Below are 27,660 nucleotides of genomic sequence, written 5' to 3' on the forward strand. Positions count from 1 at the left end.
TTATAGTTTAGAATTATGGTCCAACTGCTTCCTCAAAACCCTTCTCATCACCTTATTACTAGCTGTTCTTGGAAGAGACGACATTGCCACAACACGAGAAACCTGCAAATTTATTACTTTTGTAAGATCAACAATGAAATACATATGAAAAACGAAGGAATCCAAAACACAGCTGCAACTTACCTTGAACAATGGGTTGAAATTCTTTTGGACTGCTGAGTTAAAGGATATTCTCAATTGATGCAAGTCTGTTTTTGAGTTCTGGGGATCCTTGAACACTACTGCAATTACCAGTTGCTCGGGGCCGCCACCTGCTAGCGGCACCCCAATGGCGGCTGTCTCAAGTACACTGCTATCTGCTGCATTGCAGATGCGTTCAATCTCAACCGAACTGACCTGTTCAACCGATTAGCCAGTTGAGCATCATGATTGCAGAGACTGGTAAGACATTTTTCTAGAAAGACAACCGTGAAAACGAGCTCCAGCCACACAAAACACGACAATGCTTCATAACGGTGCGATGCAACAAAAAAATTCTCAGCCCCCAGTGAAAATAATTATATCTAGGTTATTAATCAATACATGTAATATCTGAGACTTGGAGGTATGCAAGAGTGACGATCAACCAAATCCCCCAGTGAACTATGGAGATTGTTTAATTGGTGAAAATAAATGGGGAATCTGTATATAGTTGGAATACTTAAACCTCAAACCAAAAGGTTATATTCCATACTATCAAACAAATACCTTGATACCCCCGATGTTCATTGTATCGTCAGCACGACCGTGTGCGCGATAGTATCCTCTAGAGGTGCGCTCAAAGACATCCCCATGTTTTCGGAGAACCTGCAAAGGTAAATTCAGACACAAAGGTTTTACTTGCAAGAAAATACAATAAAATGCAGGCATGTAAGGTAATGATAATTCGTTTATATATTATCCAAACTCTTCACTTTCTGCATTCGTATTCCACGTGTATGTCACATTCAGGTGTAAATATGGGGGTATAATACTCCAAACATAGATTGGTTTTATCCTTTACATTTCCAAAATCCATTAACTATAAAGTACATGTACAATCAGAGCATTTTCTCATTGCACTGGGTCAAGCATTTCAAATAATCTTGCACCATTAAGACTACATTAGAACTACAAATCAAACAGAAGATAATGCAACCAAAATAAAATTTTAAAAAAAATGTTGAGAAGTACAAATTTCTCACCAGTCCATTCCATGTAGCCATTCCTTTAAAGTAAACATCGTAGTGACAGGCATTTAGCAGTGTGCTTGAAGAACCAAACATAAGAGGGCTTAGAGCCAGTTCTCCCATCCCCGGAGCATCCTCAGGCTTAAAATTAAACAAAGTTCAAGAAATTAGTTGCATTTTATTTTACATTTGTACTTAAACACTTATACTTCCCCATAAAATACTTCATTAACTAGTAATTCATTAACGAGGGTTGGATTGGCGCTTACAATAGGATGACCATCGTCGTCAAGAATAAATAAACGGCAACCCATAACTGGTGTACTGAAAGCAGCTAACGATTGGGGCCGTAGAAATGATCCAGAAACAAAACCACCACCAATTTCAGTGCCACCACAATATTCAATGACAGGTTTGTAGTAAGCTCTCCCCATCAACCATAGGTATTCATTTGCATTAGAAGCTTCACCAGTGGAGCTGAAGCAACTGCGAGTTTCAGAAAAACAGAAGACATAGCCAGGAAGAATCAAATATTGGATGAAAACCCAGAGCAAGTCAACTTTCTAATAATTTTTTTTACGAAAGTGAATGCATATATCGTTGCTAGTGATTTGATCATATGAAGACAAACAAGCTTGAGTAAATATGAACACTTACCGGATGGATGACCAATCACTGCCAGCAATACAGTTTGTACTTTTCCAAGTGCAAACAATGCTAGGGACGACACCAAGCATTGTTACTTTCGCATCCTAGGCAAGTTTAGTGAAAATAAGTAAAGCCCGAGAAAAAAATTATATAAGTTCCTGCACAAGGACTCCTTTGTGTGTGTGTGTGGGTGTGCATGTGCGTGTGAAGATTCTATAAGCTGATTATACAAGTCAAGGTTTGCCATTCTCTAGTAAAAACCATTATGACAATATTTACAATAAATTACTACCTGTACAAACTTGGCAAAGCCAGAACTAAGGGGAGATCCTTTATATAGTGCCATTGAAGCTTCATTTAACAATGAAGCATACACTAACCAAGGACCCATCATCCATCCAAGGTTTGTAGGCCATGCAACAATATTGCCACTACGGATGTCCATATGGCACCATGCATCAGCAGCAGCTTTGAAAGAAGTTGCATTAGTCCATGGAATTGCCTTAGGCTCACCTGCACAAGAAATAGGCTCAATTAGCCCACCAATTTCATTTTCTGTCCTTCAGCCAGCTTTAAATTATGGAAATTTAGTGGAAAAATGTGAATTTAACTTCTCCGTCCTATCCTACTGTTTGTCAACTTTGACAGTAGAATAACTAACGGTCGACTAAACTTTTAACATTATCTTACTCTCTTTTCTAGCCCCAAATTTTGTAATCACTCGGTGTGGGATGCTGCAGAAAAGTGAATGGTGCAGGCATCTAGCAAAGGTTGTAAACGAACCAAACGAACACAAACGAGAGTATGTTCATGTTCGTTCGTTTAATTTTAACCGAATAAATGAACAAACACGAACATAAACGAACAAAAAATTTCTTGTTCATGTTCGTTCGTTAAGGAATGTAGCTTGTTCGTGTTCGTTCATTTAAATGATAAATGAACATAAATGAATGGATTTAAACGAACATAAACGAACGTAAACGAACACAAACGAACGAACGTAAATGAACACAAACGAACGAACGCAAACGAACACAATAAATGAACATAAACGAACGTAAAGGAACATAAATGAAAATAGATTTTTTTTCTTTCCTAACAATTTTAGGATTATATTTTATTTAATTGTTTTGAGCTTTTTTTATTTGTATTTAAAATTAATTGAATTTTAAAATATTTATGGGTACCAGATTAAAATTTATTGGGCTTTAATATTTTAAATGGGTCTAGAGAGATTGGGCTAAACATAAATGAACGCACATAAACGAAAATAAACGAACGAACATAAACAAACATAAATGAACATAAATGAATAAAGATAAACGAATATATTACCGAACGTTCACGAACGTAAATGAACGAACAAGCCCTCTGTTCACGTTCGTTCATTTAATTAAACAAACACAAAATCTTGTTCATGTTCGTTCGTTTAATAAATAAACGAACATAAACGAACTTCCCGTTGAAATGTTCACGAATGATTCGCTGAACGTTTGGTTCGTTTACAGGGATAAGAAAACGGAAAAAAAATCTCGGTTGTAATTCTCAAAACTAACACGCCTGATAATAATTCAGAAGACGCAATGGTAAGTATTTCCCTTATTTTCGTCTCTCCTAAAATCAAAAGTAGGAAATTGGCAAGTGAGGTTGCTTGATTGAACATCAAGCAAACACAAGAGTTGCCATGAATTTACATTTGGGACACTGCTCCAAAAATAACAACACCGTTTTTTTTCTCATGCTATGACCCATCTGGAAACTTTCTATCACAAATATTAAATGTCACTATGCTAAGACGAACATTAGGTAGTTTTTCTTTAACTGAATTAAGCTTTATTCTGTTCAAGAATTAAAAACTACACTATAAGTATAACCATGATTTTAGGCCACCCCTTCCCATGAAATACCATTTTGTTTGAAAGAAATGAATGAAAAGAAATAAAAAGTGTTTTTTATGTTACCTGTAGTTCCAGATGAGAAAAGGATATTTGTAAATGCCTCTACCGGTTGTTCTACTGCCTTAACACATCTCCCCTGTAATTTGAGATCAAAAAGAAAAACAAAGGGCCGATACAACTTAAAGTCTTGCATATATTTTTACGTGCAATAAAATGAAGAAATTGATAATCAAGTGATTTTCCGATAAATACAATTGCATGTTAGATGTTACAATAATATCAACAACTTCATAGAACAATATGAAAAGTGGCCAAGAATTTGGTCTACTTCGTCTCAATAAATACCAATTTTTATAATATCTAAAGTTTGTCTTTTCCTATGATATTATTTTGACTGTTTGAGATGACATAATTTGCAAAACTTTAGAATATGGAGTTTCAATAAGCTACTAGAGAGAGTTGCCTCTCACTAAAGAAGATTGTTTTAATATTATCAACATCCAAATATGTTCATTTCTTCGGAAGATTGCTACGAAGGCACAATGCATAACTACCCAATCCCAACTAACTTTTTGTTTCATCCCATCTAGGAATATTCTCCAGCACGTAACTATTAAAGTAAATATACTTGTAACACCTACCATTGTTAAAGATACAAGTCTTGGTTCCTTCCAATTAGAAAAAATAACATATCACTTCCGCAATAGAGAAAATGAAAGATATCTCATGGACATCGATCAGATATGGTTTCAAAGCAAGCTATACAAACTTTCATATATTCTCTTCAAGAAAAATTAAGGTAGGGGATACAGAGAATGACAACGGATGACTATTAGCCAGAAGCAATAGAGTGCTTACTTGAAATTTTTAACTCTTCTAGAAAATCAGGCCATGAAATATCTCCATCACGCAACTTAATGCTGAAACTAGAGCTTGTGGCTGGGATAACAATGGTCATTGGTGCCTGAGCTTCCACAACTCTACTGCAGAATGGAAGCTACATGGTGAGATAACTTTTTTTATTAGAAATTAGAAATATAGATATAAAGAACACACTGCCTTAAATGGTTGAGGACAAAGTTTAAAGAACTTCACCTATACAAAGGCAGTCTTTTTTCACCGCGAATAATAAGATCCTGAAATAGAACCACCAAAGAATTAAACTGAGAAGACCGAGTAAATGTACTTAATTGAGGATCTGGAAAGATTAGAAAACCAACAAAAAAAACTAAGGAGTAAGCCAGAGATAAGAGATTCACTAAAGGAACACAAAGTAATAATATTAGACAAGTTTGTGAAAAGTGTTCTAGATATAGCATCAATAAAGATACTCTCATTTAAGATGAATTATCATGAGAAAAAAAAAGCAAAATAAAGGGGAAAAGTGTTGCTAACTAAAATACTTGAGCATGTTGGTCGGACTTCCCAATACAAATAAAAAAAATGATATTTGATTAAAAACTGTTCCTTAGAATATGCCTAGTGGACATCAAATTTTGTCCATATGCATATAATATATTATATATATATATTTTTACTTAAATTAATACATTTATTTTTTTTCTCTTTACAGACCCAACACAATAAAGCCCAGCAGAAATGTGTGAGGCCCAATAGACCTAGTTTTCCACCCCGTAAGACTCCCCAACGCCGTTTCTCACCCAGCTTGGTCAAACCGCCGCTTCTCACGCAACCAATGCCGAACTCCTCGGCACCACGGCGACATGTGAACACCAACAAAGCCAACAAAGCAAACAACCATTAGACTCTCAACAACCCGAGAGTTTTACTCAGAATAGGATTCTAAAAATAGTATTTGTTTTCCAGTATAAATAAACATGTAACTATACGAATTGCAGACACAGAGATTACGAGACAAATACAGAGAAGAAAAGAGAGAAATAGAAACACGAAAAATCACGGGAGAAACAGAGGAAGACTCGAACGAAAACCAGAAAAAAATAAAAAAAAAGGGTACCAGATTCATTCGAAGTAAAAAAAAAAAGAACCATTCGAGGGTATCCATTAGAGAAAACCATAAATCATTTCTCCAATAAAAAGAAGGAAACAAAGAGCCAAGTAAAAAAACCTGACATTTCCATTCGAAGAAGGCAATTTCCGTTCACCAGAGCCAAGAACCTTCAAAAGGTAGCCTGTTTGCTTTGTTAAACTGTGCAAAAATCTTGTTGTGGGTTTGAAAAATAGCGATCTAAAGTGTTTTGCTCGAAAAAGGTTGTTTGGTGGCCGTAAGCTTCTCATCGGAACACTTTAGGGGTGATGGCCATGGTCATCTTTATCTCAAAGAAAAAGGAAATCTTGAGAAGGAGGCGACACAGGTGTCTGGAGGATTAGTTTAGGGTTTTGGTCTTTCAACTTGAATAAAATTTTGTTAAGAAACCTTCGTTTATGACTTGTGCCTAGGCTCCATAGACCCGTCATGATTAAGTGTACCTCGTCCTTTTCAAAACTAAAAGCCCTTTGGTATTTTGCATCGAAAGCTTTTTTATAAAACTTCTGACATCTTACAATTCCCACCTCTTTTAATCAAAATGGAATCTGCTATTTTCTTAGATCGTATATCCATGTTAATTTTTTGGTACTCATCTTTTAATGGCTCATTACCCATCCATCATTTATTTAACAATTTTGACTTTGTTCGCTATATTTTTAATTATTATATTCTTATCACTAACCCCGTGATAAGTTCATGTTTGAATCTGATCATGGAATCTATTATTTTTTTGTTTTAATCACTATGAATTTTAAATGCATTTTCATATAATTATTTAGTTGCCCTTTTAGATTTTTGTTTAATTTATTTTAGTTCTTAATATTGTTTAGGGGTTATTTTCACTTTCATGTATTTATTTTTAATTTTTTTAACATTTTTATTGTTATTTTCTCATTTTTTTTCACCTCTTCGATTTATTTAATATTTATTTTTAATATAATCTTTTAGACCTTTTAAGGGTAATTTCAATCGATCAAAGGTAATTATTCGAATCAAATTTTTTTAAATTTTAATTTAAATTCTTAATTTCGAAATTAAAGACAACCGACAAATTAATTGGTACCGAAAGGGCGGTTCAAGGGTGCTAATCCTTCCTTGACCGTAACCGACTCCCGAGCCCGACATATTTCTGGTAAAATGCAGATTAGGTAAGATGGTGTCCGACCTACCTAAATGTTTTAAAATGGTCGGTGGCGACTCCAACCATTTAATCCAAGTCGAAGCCCAATTCCGGACCCAACCGAAAGACGGTTCCGACAGCTTGGCGACTCCACTGGGGACAGATAAGTAAGCCAGGCCGAAATTAATTTTCGGTTGCCTTTTTTAGCGAAAGTTATAAATTTTAATTTTAATTTATTTATTCAATTATAATTATTTACCTTTAATTATTTTTCAAGTAAATAGTTGTACTAACATTTTTTAATGATTTCAGAATTTTCTAAATTGTCATCTCTAGCTCTATACCCGAGCTCTGAACCCTATTTAAGTAGGGGTAAAAGTGACACCTTCGTGTGAATTTATTCACCGTGCGGGCATAAGGGAATGTTTCCTCTCGAGTTTAACTTAGTCCACACAAGCTTGTAATGGGATTAGGACTAAGGGTCTGGCAAGCCCAAGGGGGCACCAGCAAGGAGAACTCGAGTACCTTTTTAGAACCTAAACCGAGAGAGTACAGGAAATTAGAGCCAACCCCAAGACCTCATTCCAAACCCTAGGCGGTTTTTTTTCTGTTTTATTTTCTGTTCAAATCATGCGAACTAGACAAATATGCGGTTAGGATTTGTTTGAAATTAGCATGCGGGATAAAGATCATGTCCGGGTATGAATTAAAGCATGTGGGGTAGATATCATGTGGGGTAGGATTTTTCATTTTTATTATTGTTTTGATTTACCTCACTAACTCTTTTTATTTTTTGTTTTCCTTTATTTTGTTGTCATCATTTGCATCATTTAAAAGAGGTGTTGATCCACAAAAAACGTATTTGTTAAACATGAATAATCTGTATTAATAGACAAAGGGGTTATAATACAAAGATATGAAAAGCTCAGAAGTTCAGCCATGGTCAAAGAATACTTAGGGGCAAAGATTGCAGGGGCAAGACGAGGAAAAGGTTACTGACCTGGAGAATCCCTTCAAAAACAACAACAAGATGGCAAAACCCTAGCTAAGCTGGAGACCATTATTGATAAATTCTAGAAACAAGTCGATAAACTTCGGATGGAGGGCTCCGATGATATTTTCGTTTGGAACAAGCTTGACATAGAGTGAAAGCCGGAGATGCAATTCTTCGAGACCTTTTTTGGGGCAAGCAGCTCGCCAGCTGCACAAGTTTAGCCAAAGGAACCTGAATGGTTCGATAGAATATTCAACCGGGAAAAAGGCAGAAGACGAATCAATTTGTCAGAAGCTGTGGGGGATCTATACCATCAAAAAGTTTTCTGTCTCTTCAGATGTAACACTTTTGTCACCAATAAGGGTTATTCAGAATAACATGCACATTTTTTGGATCAATGCCTCAGACATTTCATGCATCATGCATCATGCATTTAGATATTTTGCATTTTGTTATTTTCTTTGCATTCACATTAACTAACATATACATGTCTCATCAAAAGGAGAAAATACTGGATACACCGTCTCAAGCGTTGGACACACCCCATCCGCATAACACCCGCATGAAAAAGAAGAAGATGAAAGCAAGAATCGAGAAAATCGAGGAGAACATGACCAAATTGCAGAAAGAGCTAGAAGACAAGATAAACCAGAGCAATCGAAATACTCTGGAAACAATCACAAAGAACCAAGAGTCCTTGGTTGATCAGATCGTTGCCAAGTTAGTTGGCCTACAGCAGACCAGTGTGCCTGGGGCAGGTTCACCGGAAGGGGTAACCATACAACCTACCCCGCAAGTGGTTATCTCACCTGAAATCTTACCAGAACTTCGAGGGGACTCATCTGCTGCAAAAGCGAAGTCCTCGTCCTCTGTATTTAACCCTAAGAACAATTCGGGTTATTACCATGTACCAGATTTGGACAAAGAGGACAAAGCGAGGAAGATGGAGGAAAAAATCAAACAATTGGAGGACCAAATGAAGGTAGTCAAAGGAGACCATGACTACCATGAAATCGATGCCGCGGAACTCAGTCTAGTCCCAGACTTGGTTCTTCCTTCGAAATTTAAGTCCCCGAAATTCGACAAGTTTGACGGAAACAATTGTCCATCCGCTCACATCACCATGTTCTGCCGAAAGATGACAGGATATGGAGGAACGACCAACTCCTGATCCACTGCTTCCAGGAGAGTCTGTCGAGCTCAGCCATTCGGTGGTACAACCAGTTAAGCCGATCAAATATCAAGACCTGGAAGGACCTGGCCAAGTCATTTCTAGAACAATACAAGCATATTAATGACATAAGGCCAGATCGAGTTATGCTACAAAGCATAGAAAAGAAGCATAACGAGAGTTTCAGGCAATACGCACAAAAATGGAGGGATTTGGCTGTGCAAGTTCATCCACCGTTGGATGAAAAGGAAACCCGAAAGCTCTTCGTACAGACCCTGAAGGCTCCATACTTCGGGCACTTGGTTGCGATCACATCAGGAAGCTTTTCAGACTTGGTTATGGCCGGAGAAATGATTGAGTCGGCCATAAAGCAAGGCAAAATTAAGGATAGGGAGGCCAGTAGGAAACCTCCTATGCGAGAGCAGGATGGAGAGATTAACAACATCAATCATACCAGTAAAGGTGTTACGATCTCCAAACCGAAATCAACTGCAGCCGTACCGTCAGGTACTTCTAAACAAGATTCCAGAGAACCAATGAGGGAAAGGGAACATTTCGACCCTATTCCCATGACCTACAAAAAGCTTTACCATCAACTTCTTGACACCCATGTAGTGTCACCATACCCGGTGGAATCCATGAAGCCCCCATACCCCAAGTGGTATGATGAGAATACGCATTGTGAATATCACGGCGGTGTCCCAGGGCACTCAATTGAGAGCTGTTACGCATTCAAAAGAGTCGTACAGAAGATGCGTAACTAGAACTGGATCGACTTCAATAACTTGGGGGCATCCAAGTGAGGAAGATCGTTTCATCATTTGAGACATTCTGTTTGAACTTATTTTTTTTCACTTTTTCAAGTTTTTGTAAGAACATTTGAATAAATTTATGTTACTTTAATGATGACGAGCAATGAATCACATTTGCAAACTTTCAATTCTTTGAATATCATTTGAATTAAGAAACTCTGTGAGTGGTTCAAAGTTACGGATCTTTGACAAAGTAACATGTTTTAAAACAAGGACCTTGACCTTACCCAGAATATACCTTCAAACCCTGTACCATGCTATTGCAATTAACCAATATAATCTTTTTCTTTCATAAGGTGCAGACACCATGGGGCATCATTTTGCATATGACATTACTATGTTTTTTATTTAAGACGTTCAATGACGATGATGATCTTTACAAATGAAAGAGTCGAGTAGGTGAATCCAGTTTAGGTCAGTTGCTTGAAAATTGAACTCTAAAGATGAAATTTTTGACTTTCAACAAACACCTACGCTATAACAGGTTCTTCTTGACAATCTTAAGAAATTAAATCCATAAAACTGAGCTCTTCCACAAAGGCAATTAGTTATAGAGGAAACTTCAAAGCCCTGGCCTTATGAGTAGATTATGTTCAAACCATGACATTGCTCGGACACTTGGTAATTCGATGTTTTCTCTACTGCTCTTGTCAGGCTGAAGACTCTGTGATGAGATAAACCCTTCAGTTAACTTGATAAAAGTAATTATAATATTAAGCTGTCCCTCTAAAGCAATTGGTTAAATGCCCCGGCTTTATGGATTCAGCTAGCTAGATAACGACAAGTTAAATCAAATTTATCTAAGCAAGAAATTTTCGGTAATGATGGACTAAGGGAGTTAAGGAACACCTGTTATAGTTAACTACACACGAGCACTCAAGAATTTCATTTTTTAGATCGATATTTTTTGCACTGCCTTTATTAGAGGAGCCTATAAAGCTTGAACAAATGGAAGATTTCAGAGGACTGAAATAAAAGGTCTAGTAATTGATCATGCTAGTTGCGTCATTTTGTCCGCACCCAATTGAAATGCCAAAGCATGTTGCGATATTTAAAAAAAATACATTTTAGGTTACTAAAACCTTGGAAAGGAGGCCAACCTAAAGACAACTCATCCATTCGAACATTTGTCAAAGAACTATATCTCTGAAAGCATTAAAAGAGCCATTAGTTCCCTTGATATACTTTGAATTCATGTTTATAATTTGATTCAATTGCAAGCATGAATTAAAGAGCAATATTTTACAACATTTTTTATCCTTTTCACTCCTAAAACAAGAAAAAAGAGAAAAACATTTTCAAACATAACAGTCTCGGATTTGAAAGGTCTGTAAAGCCAAAACTCGAAAAGATAATGGGGCACGATCGATTCCATGGACCAAATTAGCAGACAAAACACGAGACTCTAGTCCAAGAGATAAAACATAATTCATTCATGTTGCATGCATCTTAGACATACCTAGGTGCATCACATTCATCATTTTAGTATACATGATTTTTTGCAGCTTTTAGAGTCAAGTTTCGACTTCAGGATGAAGGATACTTGATTCACAAGCGCCTTTAAAGAACAATGGTGGTTGATTACCTCAGTGGTGACCGACTTGACATATCAACAGATCTTAATGTCAACTTCAGATGAGTTCGAGAACCAGTTTAGAACAAATCCAGTTCGGCTCAACTCAACAACGAACAACATATTTCAAGTTAATATCTTCAAGCCAGATTTCAATTCCACGACAGAAGATATTCGGCTAACAGAATTCATCAGTGGGCTTTCCCGTAAAAGGGGAGTCATTCAAAGATCATCTCAATTGGTTCAGACTCGCTCAGAGGAACCACCTGAAGAACTACGACCGGCATAGACCTGTGAAGAGAAGCCATTTTTTTAAGAAAACATTTGCAATATAGCTCAAGACAAAAAGGGCTATTTGCTAACCAAAGACCTTCGAGTTCGACTACGCTCAGCTCCAAGGCATATCATCTGCAACATAGCTTAAGTCGATAAGGGCTATCTTCCAAAGACCCCCGAGTTCGATTACACTTAGCTCCGAGGGTATATCATTTGCAGTATAACTCAAGGCTAGAAGGGTTATCTGCCAACCAAAAACCTTCGAGTTCGACTATGCTCAGCTCCAAGGCACATTATTTACAGCATAGCTTAAGTCGAGAAGGGTTATCTGCCAAAGACCCTCGAGTTTGATTATACTCAGCTTTGAGGGCTCATCATTTACAACATAACTCAAGGCTAGAAGGGTTATCTGTCACCAAAGACCTTCGAGTTCGGCTACGCTCAGCTCTAAGGCGCATCATTTGCAGCATAGCTTAAGTCCAGAAGGGTTATCTGCCAAAGACCCTCAAGTTCGATTACACTCAGCTTCGAGGGCACACCATTTACAGCATAACTCAAGGTTAGAGGGGTTATCTGTCACCAAAGACCTTCGAGTTCGACTACGCTCAACTCTAAGGCGTATCATTTGCAGCATAACTTAAGTCGAGAATGGCTATCTGCCAAATACCCTCAAGTTCGATCACACTCAGCTTCGAGGGCATATCATTTACAGCATAACTCAAGGCTAGAAGGGTTATCTGTCACCAAAAACCTTCGAGTTTGACTACGCTCAGCTCTAAGGCATATCATTTGCAGCACAACTTAAGTCTAGAAGGGTTGTCTGCCAATAAAAGACCTTTGAGTTCGACTACGCTCAGCTCAACGGCACATCATTTACAGCATAGCTTAAGTCGAGAAGGGCTATCTGCCAAAGACCCTCAAGTTCGATTACACTCAGCTTCGAGGGCACATCATTTACAGCATAGCTTAAGTCGAAAAGGGCTATCTGCCAAAGGACCTCGAGTTCAATTACACTCAGGTCGAGGGCATATCATTTACAGCATAACTCAAGTCTAGAAGGGTTATCTGTTACCAAAGACCTTCGAGTTCGATTACGCTCACCTCCAAGGCACATCATTTGTAGTATAGTTTAAGTCGAGAAGGGTTATATGCCAACCGAATACCTCCAAGTTCAATTACATTCAGCTCAGAGGCAAACCAAATTTACAGCATAGCTCAAGGAAAGAAGGGCTATCTTTCAATAAAATTATCGAGTTCGGTTCTATTCAGCTCGATGATACATCATTCACACTACTTGCCGGTTGCAGTCGAGGTTTTCAAGACGAGAAGAAGACCTAGGTTAACCATACCTTAGTGACAAGAAACTGTTTCAGAAAAGCTATCTGTCAACGTCCGTCGAGTTCGATTCCATTCAGCTCGAGGGCTTATCAACCACAAGGTAGAGTGAAAGAACTATTTTCCACTCGAATTCCCAACTAAGGTCTTTAAGCCGAGAAAAAGACCAAGGCTGACTACAGTTTGGTAACGATAAGCCATATTCCGGTTTCAAATTCCGAACTACGTCTTCAGTTCTATTTCAAGATAGGCTCGACTTCGCAACGGAGGAGTCATTCGCAACTCAATTCGTCAGGGAGTTATTCTTAATTGAATCAATTTTCAACTCCACCGAATGAAAATTTGTGTCCTTTTATCTTTGTCCTATTTTTCGTTCCACGAAAAAGGATAAAGAGGGGCAGCTGTGGACACCAAATTTTGTCTATATGTATATAATATTATATATATATATATATATATATATTTTTACTTAAATTAATACATTTCTTTTTTTTTCTCTTAACAGACCCAAAACAACAAAGCCCAGCAGAAATGTGTGAGGCCCAATAGACCTAGCTTTTCACCCCGGAAGACTCCCCAACGCCGTTTCTCACCCAGCTTGGTCAAACCGCCGCTTCTCACGCAACCAATGTGGAACTCCTCGGCACCACGGTGACATGTGAACACCAACAAAGCCAACAAAGCAAACAACCATTAGACTCTCAACAACCCGAGAGTTTTACTCAGAATAGGATTCTAAAAATAGTATTTTTTTCCAGTATAAATAAACATGTAACTATACGAATTGCAGACACAGAGATTACGAGATAAATACAGAGAAGAAAAGAGAGAAACAGAAACACGAAAAATCACGGGAGAAACAGAGGAAGACTCGAACGAAAACCAGAAAAAAATAAAAAAAAGGGTACCAGATTCATTCGAAGTAAAAAAAAAAAGAACCATTCGAGGGTATCCATTAGAGAAAACCATAAATCATTTCTCAAATAAAAAGAAGGAAACAAAGAGCCAAGTAAAAAAACCTGACCTTTCTATTCGAAGAAGGCAATTTTTGTTCACCAGAGCCAAGAACCTTCAAAAGGTAGCCTGTTTGCTTTGTTAAACTGTGCAAAAATCTTGTTGTGGGTTTGAAAAATAGCGATCTAAAGTGTTTTGCTCGAAAAAGGTTGTTTGGTGGCCGTAAGCTTCTCATCGGAACACTTTAAGGGTGATGGCCATGGTCATCTTTATCTCAAAGAAAAAGGAAATGTTGAGAAGGAGGCGATAGAGGTGTCTGGAGGATTAGTTTAGGGTTTTGGTCTTTCAACTTGAATAAAATTTTGTTACCTCTTTTAATCAAAATGGAATCTGCTACTTTCTTAGATCGTATATCCATGTTAATTTTTTGGTACTCATCTTTTAATGGCTCATTACCCATCCATCATTTATTTAACAATTTTGACTTTGTTCGCTATATTTTTAATTATTATATTCTTATCACTAACCCCGTGTTAAGTTCATGTTTGAATCTGATCATGGAATCTATTATTTTTTTTGTTTTAATCACTATGAATTTTAAATGCATTTTCATATAATTATTTAGTTGTCCTTTTAGATTTTTGTTTAATTTATTTTTGTCCTTAATATTATTTAGGGGTTATTTTCACTTTCATGTATTTATTTTTTATTTTTTTAACATTTTTATTGTTATTTTCTCATTTTTTTCATCTCTTCGATTTATTTAATATTTATTTTTAATATAATATTTTTGACCTTTTAAGGGTAATTTCAATCGATCAAAGGTAATTATTCGAATCGAATTTTTAAATTTTAATTTAAATTCTTTATTTCGAAATTAAAGACAGCCGACAAATTAATTGGTACCGAAAGGGCGGTTCAAGGGTGCTAATCCTTCCTTGACCATAACCGACTCCCGAGCCCGACATATTTCTGGTAAAATACAGATTAGGTAAGATGGTGTCCGACCTACCTAAATGTTTTAAAATGGTCGGTGGCGACTCCAACCATTTAATCCAAGTCGAAGCCCAATTCTGGACCCAACCGAAAGACGGTTCCGACAGCTTGGCGACTCCACTGGGGACAGGTAAGTAAGTCAGGCCGAAATTAATTTTCGGTTGTCTTTTTTAGCGAAAGTTATAAATTTTAATTTTAATTAATTTATTTGATTATAATTATTTACCTTTGATTATTTTTCAAGTAAATAGTTGTACTAACGGTTTTTAATGATTTCAGAATTTTCTAAATTGTCATCTCTAGCTCTATACCCGAGCTCTGAACCCTATTTAAGTAGGGGTGAAAGTGACACCTTCGTGTGAATTTATTCACCGTGCGGGCATAAGGGAATGTTTCCTCTCGAGTTTAACTTAGTCCACACAAGCTTGTAATGGGCTTAGGACTAAGGGTCTGGCAAGCCTAAGGGGGCACCAGCAAGGAGAACTCGAGTACCTTTTTAGAACCTAAACTGGGAGAGTATAGGAAATTAGAGCCCACCCCAAGACCTCATTCCAAACCCTAGGCTGCTTTGTTTCCTGTTTTATTTTCTGTTCAAAGCATGCGAACTAGACAAATATGCGGTTAGGATTTGTTTGAAATTAGCATGCGGGATAAAGATCATGTCCGGGTAGGAATTAAAGCATGTGGGGTAGATATCATGTGGGGTAGGATTTTTCATTTTTACTATTGTTTTGATTTACCTCACTAACTCTTTTTATTTTTTGTTTTCCTTTATTTTGTTTTCATCATTTGCATCATTTAAAAGAGGTGTTGATCCACAAAAAACGTATTTGTTAAACATGAATAATCTGCATTAATAGACAAAGGGGTTATAATACAAAGAGATGAAAAGCTTAGAAGTTCAGCCATGGTCAAAGAATACTCAGGGGAAAAGGTTGCAGGGGCAAGACGTGGAAAAGGTTACTGACCTGGAGAATCCCTTCAAAAACAACAACAAGATGGCGAAACCCTAGCTAAGCTGGAGACCATTATTGATAAATTCTAGAAACAAGTCGATAAACTTCGGATGGAGGGCTCCGATGATATTTTCATTTGGAAAAAGCTCGACATAGAGTGAAAGCCGGAGATACAATCCTTCGAGACCTTTTTTGGGGCAAGCAGCTCGCTAGCTGCACAAGTTTAGCCAAAGGAACCTGAATGGTTTGATAGAATATTCAACCGGGAAAATGGCAGAAGAAGAATATACTTGTCAGAAGCTGTGGGGGATCTATACCATCAAAAAGTTTTCTGTCTCTTCAGATGTAACACTTTTGTCACCAATAAGGGTTATTCAGAATAACATGCACATTTTTTGGATCAATGCCTCAGACATTTCATGCATCATGCATCATGCATTTAGATATTTTGTATTTTGTTATTTTCTTTGCATTCACATTAACTAACATATACATGTCTCATCAAAAGGAGCAAATACTGGATACACCGCCTCAAGCGTTTGACACACCCCATCCGCATAACACCCGCCTGAAAAAGAAGAAGATGAATACAAGAATCGAGAAAATCGAGGAGAACATGACCAAATTGCAGAAAGAGCTAGAAGACAAGATAAACCAGAGCAATCGAAATATTCTGGAAATAATCACAAAGAACCAAGAGTCCTTGGTTGATCAGATCGTTTCCAAGTTAGTTGGCCAACAGCAGACCAGTGCGCCCGGGGCAGGTTCACCGGAAGGGGTAACCATAACACTTACCCCGCAAGTGGTTATCTCACCTGAAATCTTACCAGAACTTCGAGGGGACTCATCTGCTGCAAAAGTGAAGTCCTCGTCCTCTGTATTTAACCCTAAGAACAATCCATGTTATTACCATGTACCAGATTTGGACAAAGAGGACAAAGCGAGGAAAATGGAGGAAAAATCAAACAATTGGAGGAGCAAATGAAGGTAGTCAAAGGAGACCATGACTACCATGAAATCGATGCCGCGGAACTCAGTCTAGTCCCGGACTTGGTTCTTCCTCCGAAATTTAAGTCCCCAGAATTCGAGAAGTTTGACGGGAACAGTTGTCCATCCGCTCACATCACCATGTTCTGCCGAAAGATGACAAGATATGGAGGAAACGACCAACTCCTGATCCACTGCTTCCAGGAGAGTCTGTCGGGCTCAGCCATTCGGTGGTACAACCAGTTAAGCCGATCAAATATCAAGACCTGGAAGGACCTGGCCAAGTCATTTCTGGAATAATACAAGCATATTAATGACATAAGGCCAAATCGAGTTATGCTACAAAGCATAGAAAAGAAGCATAACGAGAGTTTCAGGCAATACGCACAAAAATGGAGGGATTTGGCTGTGCAAGTTCATCCACCGTTAGATGAAAAGGAAACCCGAAAGCTATTCGTACAGACCCTGAAGGCTCCATACTTCGGGCACCTGGTTGCGATCACATCAGGAAGCTTTTCAGACTTGGTTATGGCCGGAGAAATGATTGAGTCGGCCATAAAGCAAGGGAAAATTAAGGATGGGGAGGCCAATAGGAAACCTCCTATGCGAGAGCAGGATGGAGAGATTAACAACATCAATCATACCAGTAAAAGGGTTACGATCTCCAAACTGAAATCAACTGCAGCCGTACCGTCAGGTACTTCTAAACAAGATTCCAGAGAACCAATGAGGGAAAGGGAACATTTCGACCCTATTCCCATGACCTACAAAGAGCTTTACCATCAACTTCTTGACACCCATGTAGTGTCACCATACCTGGTGGAATCCATGAAGCCCCTATACCCCAAGTGGCATGATGAGAATGTGCATTGTGAATATCACGGCGGTGTCACAGGGCACACAATTGAGAACTGTTATGCATTCAAAAGAGTCGTACAGAAGATGCGTAACCAGAACTGGATCGACTTCAACAACTTGGGGGCATCCAAGTGAGGAAGATCGTTTCATCATTTGAGACATTCTGTTTGAACTTGTTTTTTTTTCACTTTTTCAAGTTTTTGTAAGAACATTTGAATAAATTTATGTTACTTTAATGATGACGAGCAATGAATCACATTTGCAAACTTTCAATTCTTTGAATATCATTTGAATTAAGAAACTCTGTGAGTGGTTCAAAGTTACGGATCTTTGACAAAGTAACATGTTTTAAAACAAGGACCTTGACCTTACCCAGAATATACCCTCAAACTCTGTTCCATGCTATTGCAATTAACCAATATAATCTTTTTCTTTCATAAGGTGCAGACACCATGGGGCATCATTTTGCATATGACATTACTATGTTTTTTATTTAAGACGTTCAATGACGATGATGATCTTTACAAATGAAAGAGTCGAGTAGATGAATCCAGTTTAGGTCAGTTGCTTGAAAATTGAACTCTAAAGATGAAATTTTTGACTTTCAACAAACACCTAGGCTATAACAGGTTCTTCTTGACAATCTTAAGAAATTAAATCCGTAAAACTGAGCTATTCCACTAAGGCAATTGCTTATAGAGGAAACTTCAAAGCCCTGGTCTTATGAGTAGATTACGTTCAAACCATGACATTGCTCGGACACTTGGTAATTTGGTGTTTGCTCTACTGCTCTTGTCAGGCTGAAGACTCTGTGATGAGATGAACCCTTCAGGTAACTTGATAAAAGTAATTATAATATTAACATGTCCCTCTAAAGCAATTGGTTAAATGCCCCGGCTTTATGGATTCAGCTAGCCAGATAACGACAAGTTAAATCAAATTTATCTAAGCAAGAAATTTTCGGTAATGATGGACTAAGGGAGTTAAGGAACACCTGTTATAGTTAACTACACACGAGCACTCAAGAATTTCATCTTTTAGACCGATATTTTTTGCATTGCCTTTATTAGAGGAGCCTATAAAGCTTGAACAAATGGAAGATTTCAGAGGACCGAAATAAAAGGTCTAGTAATTGATCATGCTAGTTGCGTCATTTTGTCCGCACCCAATTGAAATGCCAAAGCATGTTGCAATATTTAAAAAAAATACATTTTAGGTTACCAAAACCTTGGAAATGAGGCCAACTTAAAGACAACTCATCCATTCGAACATTTGTCAAAGAACTATATCTCTGAAAGCATTAAAAGAGCCATTAGTTCCCTTGATATACTTTGAATTCATGTTTATAATTTGATTCAATTGCGAGCATGAATTAAAGAGCAATATTTTACAACATTTTTTATCCTTTTCACTCCTAAAACAAGAAAAAAGAGAAAAACATTTTCAAACATAACAGTCTCGGATTTGAAAGGTCTGTAAAGCCAAAACTCGAAAAGATAATGGGGCACGATCGATTCCATGGACCAGATTAGCAGACAAAACACGAGACTCTAGTCCAAGAGATAAAACATAATTCATTCATGTTGCATGCATCTTAGACATACCTAGGTGCATCACATTCATCATTTTAGCATACATGATTTTTTGCAGCTTTTAGAGTCAAGTTTCGACTTCAGGATGAAGGATACTTGATTCACAAGCGCCTTTAAAGAACAATGGTGGTTGATTAACTCAGTGGTGACCGACTTGACATATCAACAGATCTTAATGTCAACTTCAGATGAGTTCGAGAACCAGTTTAGAAAAAATCCAGTTCGGCTCAACTCAACAACGAACAACATATTTCAAGTTAATGTCTTCAAGCCAGATTTCAATTCCACGACAGAAGATATTCGGCTAACAGAATTCATCAGTGGGCTTTCCCGTAAAAGGGGAGTCATTCAAAGATCATCTCATTTGGTTCAGACTCGCTCAGAGGAACCACCTAAAGAACTACGACCGGCTTAGACCTATGAAGAGAAGCCATTTTTTTAAGACAACATTTGCAATATAGCTCAAGACAAGAAGGGCTATTTGCCAACTAAAGACCTTCGAGTTCGACTACGCTCAGCTCCAAGGCATATCATCTGCAGCATAGCTTAAGTCGAGAAGGGCTATCTTCCAAAGACCCTCGAGTTCGATTACACTCAGCTCCGAGGGCATATCATTTGCAGTATAACTCAAGGCTAGAAGGGTTATCTGCCAACCAAAAACCTTCGAGTTCGACTATGCTCAGCTCTAAGGCACATTATATGCAGCATAACTTAAGTCGAGAAGGGCTATCTGCCAAAGACCCTCGAGTTTGATTATACTCAGCTTTGAGGGCTCATCATTTACAACATAACTCAAGGCTAGAAGGGTTATCTGTCACCAAAGACCTTCGAGTTCGGCTACGCTCAGCTCTAAGGCGCATCATTTGCAGCATAGCTTAAGTCGAGAAGGGCTATCTTCCAAAGACCCTCGAGTTCAATTACACTCAACTTCGAGGGCACACCATTTACAGCATAACTCAAGGTTAGAGGGGTTATCTGTCACCAAAGACCTTCGAGTTCGACTACGCTCAGCTCTAAGGCATATCATTTGCAACATAACTTAAGTCGAGAATGGCTATCTGCCAAAGACCCTCAAGTTCTATCACACTCAGCTTCGAGGGCATATCATTTACAGCATAACTCAAGGCTAGAAGGGTTATCTGTCACCAAAAACCTTCGAGTTCGACTACGCTCAGCTCTAAGGCATATCATTTGCAGCACAACTTAAGTCTAGAAGGGTTGTCTGCCAATAAAAGACCTTTGAGTTCGACTACGCTCAGCTCAACGGCACATCATTTGCAGCATAGCTTAAGTCGAGAAGGGCTATCTGCCAAAGACCCTCAAGTTCGATTACACTCAGCTTCGAGGGCACATCATTTACAGCATAGCTTAAGTCGAAAAGGGCTATCTGCCAAAGGACCTCGAGTTCGATTACACTCAGGTCGAGGGCATATCATTTACAGCATAACTCAAGGCTAGAAGGGTTATCTGTTACCAAGGACCTTCAAGTTCGATTACGCTCACCTCCAAGGCACATCATTTGCAGTATAGCTTAAGTCGAGAAGGGCTATCTGCCAACCGAATACCTCCGAGTTCAATTATATTCAGCTCAGAGGCAAACCAAATTTACAGCATAGCTCAAGGAAAGAAGGGCTATATTTCAATAAAATTGTCGAGTTTGGTTTTATTCAGCTCGATGACACATCATTCACACTACTAGCCGGTTGCAGTCGAGGTTTTCAAGACGAGAAGAAGACCTAGGTTAACCATACCTTAGTGACAAGAAACTGTTTCAGAAAAGCTATCTGTCAACGTCCGTCGAGTTTGATTCCATTCAGCTCGAGGGCTTATCAACCATAAGGTAGAGTCAAAGAACTATTTTCCACTCGAATTCCCAACTAAGGTCTTTAAGCCGAGAAAAAGACCAAGGCTGACTATAGTTTGGCAACGATAAACCATATTCCGGTTTCAAATTCCGAACTACAGCTTCAGTTCTATTTCAAGATAGGCTCGACTTTGCAACGGAGGAGTCATTCGTAACTCAATTCGTCAGGGAGTTATTCTTAATTGAATCAATTTTCAACTCCACCGAATGAAAATTTGTGTCCTTTTATCTTTGTCCTATTTTTCGTTCCACGAAAAAGGATAAAGAGGGGCAGCTGTGGACACCAAATTTTGTCTATATGCATATAATATTATATATATATATATATATATTTACTTAAATTAATACATTTCTTTTTTTTCTCTTTACAGACCCAAAACAACAAAGCCCAGCAGAAATGTGTGAGGCACAATAGACCTAGCTTTTTACCCCGGAAGACTCCCCAACGCCGTTTCTCACCCAGCTTGGTCAAACCGCCGGTTCTCACGCAACCAATGTCGAACTCCTCGGCACCACGGCGACATGTGAACACCAACAAAGCCAACAAAGCAAACAACCATTAGACTCTCAACAACCCGAGAGTTTTACGCAGAATAGGATTCTAAAAATAGTATTTTTTTCCAATATAAATAAACATGTAACTATACGAATTGAAGACACAGAGATTACGAGAAAAATACAGAGAAGAAATGAGAGAAACAGAAACACGAAAAATCACGGGAGAAACAGAGGAAGACTCGAACGAAAACCAGAAAAAATAAAAAAAAGGGTACCAGATTCATTCGAAGTAAAAAAAAAACCATTCGAGGGGATCCATTGGAGAAAACCATAAATCATTTCTCAAATAAAAAGAAGGAAACAAAGAGCCAAGTAAAAAAACCTGACCTTTCTATTCGAAGAAGGCAATTTTCGTTCACCAGAGCCAAGAACCTTCAAAAGGTAGCCTCTTTCCTTTGTTAAACTGTGCAAAAATCTTGTTGTGGGTTTGAAAAATAGCGATCTATAGTGTTTTGCTCGAAAAAGGTTGTTTGGTGGCCGTAAGCTTCTCATCGGAACATTTTAGGGGTGATGGCCATGGTCATCTTTATCTCAAAGAAAAAGGAAATGTTGAGAAGGAGGCGACAGAGGTGTCTGGAGGATTAGTTTAGGGTTTTGGTCTTTCCACTTGAATAAAATTTTGTTACCTCTTTTAATCAAAATGGAATCTGCTACTTTCTTAGATCGTATATCCATGTTAATTTTTTGGTACTCATCCTTTAATGGCTCATTACCCATCCATCATTTATTTAACAATTTTGACTTTGTTCGCTATATTTTTAATTATTATATTCTTATCACTAACCCCGTGTTAAGTTCATGTTTGAATCTGATCATGGAATCTATTATTTTTTTTTGTTTTAATCACTATGAATTTTAAATGCATTTCATATAATTATTTATTTGCCCTTTTAGATTTTTGTTTAATTTATTTTAGTCCTTAATATTGTTTAGGGGTTATTTTCACTTTCATGTATTTATTTTTTATTTTTTTAACATTTTTATTGTTATTTTCTCATTTTTTTAATCTCTTCGATTTATTTAAGGTTTATTTTTAATATAATCTTTTTGACCTTTTAGGGGTAATTTCAATCGATCAAAGGTAATTATTCAAATCGAATTTTTAAATTTTAATTTAAATTCTTAATTTTCGAAATTAAAGACAACCGACAAATTAATTGGTACCGAAAGAGCGGTTCAAGGGTGCTAATCTTTCCTTGATCGTAACCGACTCCCGAGCCTGACATATTTCTGGTAAAATGCAGATTAGGTAAGATGATGTCCGACCTACCTAAATGTTTTAAAATGGTCGGTGGCGACTCCAACCATTTAATCCAAGTCGAAGCCCAATTCCGGACCCAACCGAAAGGCGGTTCCGACACCTAGAATTTGAGCTCTTAGTCAAATAAGAACCATCAATGAGGTGCCACCGATATGCATGCCCGTGCAGCAGAAGCTAGCACATACTGTTGATACAATGTCTAATTAGATCAATGAATGTCACACACAATTCAGATGTCTGAAAGTATTTCCCTGACTCTAGTTAAGGATTATGATGTAAAGCAAGGAGACACTATTCATCATGCTATTTATGATCCGAAACATTAAGCTTCTATAAAGGTCATCTAATTGACTTTTACAACGTTCTATCCCAATAAAAAAGCACATATTAAAACCTAAATTGCACAGAAATAATTCAAATTAACAAATGTCACGTAAGCATGATAAGAGCATGAGCTGCAAAAAACACAAGTTGCAGATATTCAGAAGAGATTGTAAATACAAGAATTAAATGTTCCATAATCTGCTGAAAGGAACAAGGGAAGACAACCCGAGTAAAAATGGCTTTCGCTTCTGATATTTTAAGCCTTGTTGATATTTCAGGCGGAGCAAAACTGTCAGCAATGGATACAACTACATAGCCTGCTAGAACAGTTGCAAGATAGATAATCACAGAGTAGACATTCATTGGCATATCAATTGCAATTGCAGATCCTCTGTCCAAACCCAGAGCATCAAGTGCATGTGCAACTAACCTACAAATTAGAACAAAAAAATACTGCTTGTTAATAAGATATCAAAAGTTGGTAGAAGTACTAAGAACAACACTTTTCATTACAACATCACGACTCTTCATCGATACCACTACAGCATTACAACATCACTTGTCAGAACAACCCTAAACCAGTTTGGCTAAAAAACCTTTGAAACTACAAGACAACTATAAGAACAAAATAGGCGACTACAGCATAAAACACAGGCATTACAAGACTTCTGATGTTTACTCTTATTGAGGCTTATTGGGAACTAATAAAAGACATTAGTACTAAATACTACTGTTTGGACTTGCTAGCGTCTCATTTTATGCTTTCCAAACTTCAATGATGGATTTAAGGATCCGATAAAACAATTTAGTTAATTTTAAACTTCACTGTCATTTAGTCTGGATGAATCATGCTTTTAAGATTTTCAGAGAAGATTCCAAGACAAACTATCAAACTGTAATTATGCAAACCAAAAGAAAAAAATAATAAATAATAGAAGTAACTATGAACAAACACTCCATCTATGAGATGAAGAGCAGCATACCAAACCTCCGTCTGCAATTCCTTAAGAGTCATGCTTTTCACAGGCAGATCATCATCTCCCTCATCACGCCATCTTATTACTGTATCATCCAAACTTCTCTTTCTATTAACAACCAAGCAGTTCTTTGCAGGGTTCACAAAAGCTCCAGTAAGCCATTTACCTCCTGGATTTGATATGTGGCTGTATTCAGATGGACTCTGTAAGATACAATCAGGAGGAACCGAAAAATCTACGCACATTTCATCCAGTACAGTTTTCCAATAAACCTGGCATATCAAGATATAAGAAACAATATTTGTTTACTAATTCCCCTAAAATTCAAGATCGTCAAATACTATTATGTTATATTTTTCAAAAAATGTGACCTTGGAATCATAACAGTCATACCTCAGGGTTTGAGACCGAAAATTCCTGAAGATGAGAGAAACTAGATATAGGGTCACTGTATTTGGAGCCTAAGAATTCTTTTCCACGCCTCTCTAATAAACTCCCAACATTTGTTAACAATGCACTCTCTCTATCCATACATAATTTGACAGAATAAAACAAAATACCAGTATTAATCCATCAACCTTCTTCAATTGAAAAGCTTCAGAAATTAGAGTTATACCTTTTGATTCAACCAGTGACAAGATAAAATATTAATTGAACAAGTGCATCATCTAGTCGGAGCTATTCTAGGGTAGCCAATAGAGAACAAAGAAATCTATTAACTAAACAGATTAATGTTCGGTTCCTCCCTTCACTGCACACTATCCAAGAAATACAATTTTCAATTGCAGATTATACTCTTCTTTTTCTTCTTAAAAGGATTTCAAATTTTGCCATTAGAACAGAGTACAAATTACTCGTTCAATTTAGTTCGAAATAATAAAATTAATTGAATTTTTAGAATTCAATCAAATATGTGCCTTTTCATTGTTTGTATACATAAAATTAAAATGAATTATCAGAAAACTTGAAAAAGAAAGGGAATCCTTACGGGTCGGGAGTCCAAGCAGGGGGGTCAGGTCCGAAATCTTTGTAACAACCATAATACATCAACTGATGAAGAGAGAAAGGGAGATTAGGGGTAAGGACATGTTTGGAAATTCAGTTCCAAGTCTCCGGCGAGTTAGATCCGTAACTACGAACGATCTCCGACAACTTGCGGTGAATTTCTTCGGCAAGTTCATACGATATCCCCGACGCTTCCACATCTTTGACGGAGAGGGAATCCAAAGACTGGTACACCATTTTTGTTTTCCTTTTTGAAGTTTTAGTTTTGTTTGGATGGGAACATGAAAGTGATGAGTGATTCCAGTGAAGAAAGCTGATAAGATTTATGTTTTCAAACTTCTTTTCTTACGTAACGTATACAATTGTCGCTTTTGGTGATTTAATATTTGGTAAAGTACACAAATGTGGTCCTCCAATTTATGTATAGTATTTTATTGAGTCCCTCTACTATTAAAAGTTACAAAATGATCCCGGATTTAATTTGTTGAGTCCCTTGACTATTAAAAGTTAAAAAATTGTGACTCGACTATTCATTATGTTCCAAACTCATCATTTTACGTTAAAAAATTAATGGTCATCTGAGTTGGACGTTAACATGCTAACTGAGATATAATAGTCGTTTGAGATTACGATATCAGATTTTATCATATCTCAATCAACTGGTTAACGTCCAACTAAGATTGTCGTTAATTTTTAACAAAAAAGGACTAGTTTGAAACATAATGAATAGTCGGGTGACCGTTTTGTAACTTTTAATAGTTGAGCGTCACACCCCATTTTATGGGTCAAATTATAAGTTTTTGAAACTTATAGATAGTTTTAGAAAGTGAAGGAAATTTAGGGATCTAGTCCTGAATTTACTCATTTTTTTGGTTGATGAAAATATACCACTCCCCTTGTGAAATTCCCAAAATTTCCCCCAAATCTCAAACATAAATCCTTAAAACTCCCCTGATCGCAACCTCATCGACCTCCGAAGCCTCATCGTCCGACCACCGTTCGGCCCACTTCTACCCCCGTTCGACTCGTCGTTGACCGACGTGTATCATCATCGAAACCATCTCCCGTCGCCGCATGATTTTTCCTCTATTATGGCCGATCCGACGATCATCTCGCCTCACCGTCTGCACCGTTACCATCGTCGTCCTCAGGCGCTCGTAACCTAACCCGTGGGTCGAAGCATTACCGCCGTTCGTCGTCGTCGGCCTAGGTAAGGGTTTCGGTCATTTTTTATTTTAATTCAATTGGATTTTAGTTGATACTTGAGTTTTTTATAGTTTGATATTGTTGTTTTGCTGCTCGTGGAAGGATCAACTGCCATCCTCGACCTCTGTTACCACCGCACGCGCCACTACACGTCGCCACCTGCGAGTGGGGCTTATTTTGGTCTAAGGAGTTTTCTAGAACCGGGTCGGCTCGACCCTTCTGGTTCGGTCCAGTCGCTGAGTCAACTCGATTAAGTTAACTCAGTTAAATCACTCATTGAGTCAACTCATTGACTTTGACCGAGTTAACTCGTTGATCGTTGACTTTGACCAAGTCAACCTGTTGACCGTTTACTTTTTCTTTGACTGAAAAAGTTAAATTTTCTGAAAAACCCTATTTTATATTTTTCTACGTCCTAAGTCCGAATCCGAAGTCTGTTTTGCCAAATTCGCACCCGGTAAGCCGTTTTTCAATGTTTTACCTTCGGACTCAATATGGTTTCTCATTTAAGTTTAGTTTTTGATGTAAATTTGTTTGCTATTTATCCGAGGAATTAGTGGACGTTGAATTCAAGTTTGAGAGTGATCGAATGGGGATTAAATGGTCGATCGATATGACACAAAAATCAAGTTAATACTCTACTACCTTTTGTATACTTTTCGGAACTCATGGATATATGGTAAATGCATGAATGGAATGATTGGTCTATTAGATATATTTAACTATCATCACACTTATATAGAAATTTGATTAAATAAGACTCAGACGGCTCGTAAAAGAAATTGGTAGACCGATCGGAAACAAATCTAAGTTCAATGATTTAATCAGTAAATCAATCAATCTCAAAATGCGTAAATTCTAATTAATCTCGTTAAAGGTTAAATGTTGGAAATATTTGGATAAGAAATTACCAAAAATATCACTATAGGGTAAAATAAAAAAAAATGCCCTTATACTGTAAAAGACCAAGACTTCCTCGGATGGTGAAAAATAATCCAAAATAACCTCCAGTAATTAATTGAGCAAAGTACCCTGAACTCTAAAGGAACTAAAATACTTTCAAGCCTAAGTTATCC

At 37.5% G+C, this 27,660-nt stretch overlaps 1 pseudogene; it reads right to left on the reverse strand.

Annotated features, from left to right (window-relative positions):
• LOC120196942 lies at positions 1–25,721 on the reverse strand (annotated as a pseudogene).
• Positions 25,722–27,660: the final 1,939 nt, after the last annotated feature.

This window comes from Hibiscus syriacus, unplaced genomic scaffold (assembly GCF_006381635.1).
Source record: "Hibiscus syriacus cultivar Baekdansim isolate YM2019G1 unplaced genomic scaffold, ASM638163v2 tig00117034_pilon, whole genome shotgun sequence".
NCBI lineage: Eukaryota > Viridiplantae > Streptophyta > Magnoliopsida > Malvales > Malvaceae > Hibiscus > Hibiscus syriacus.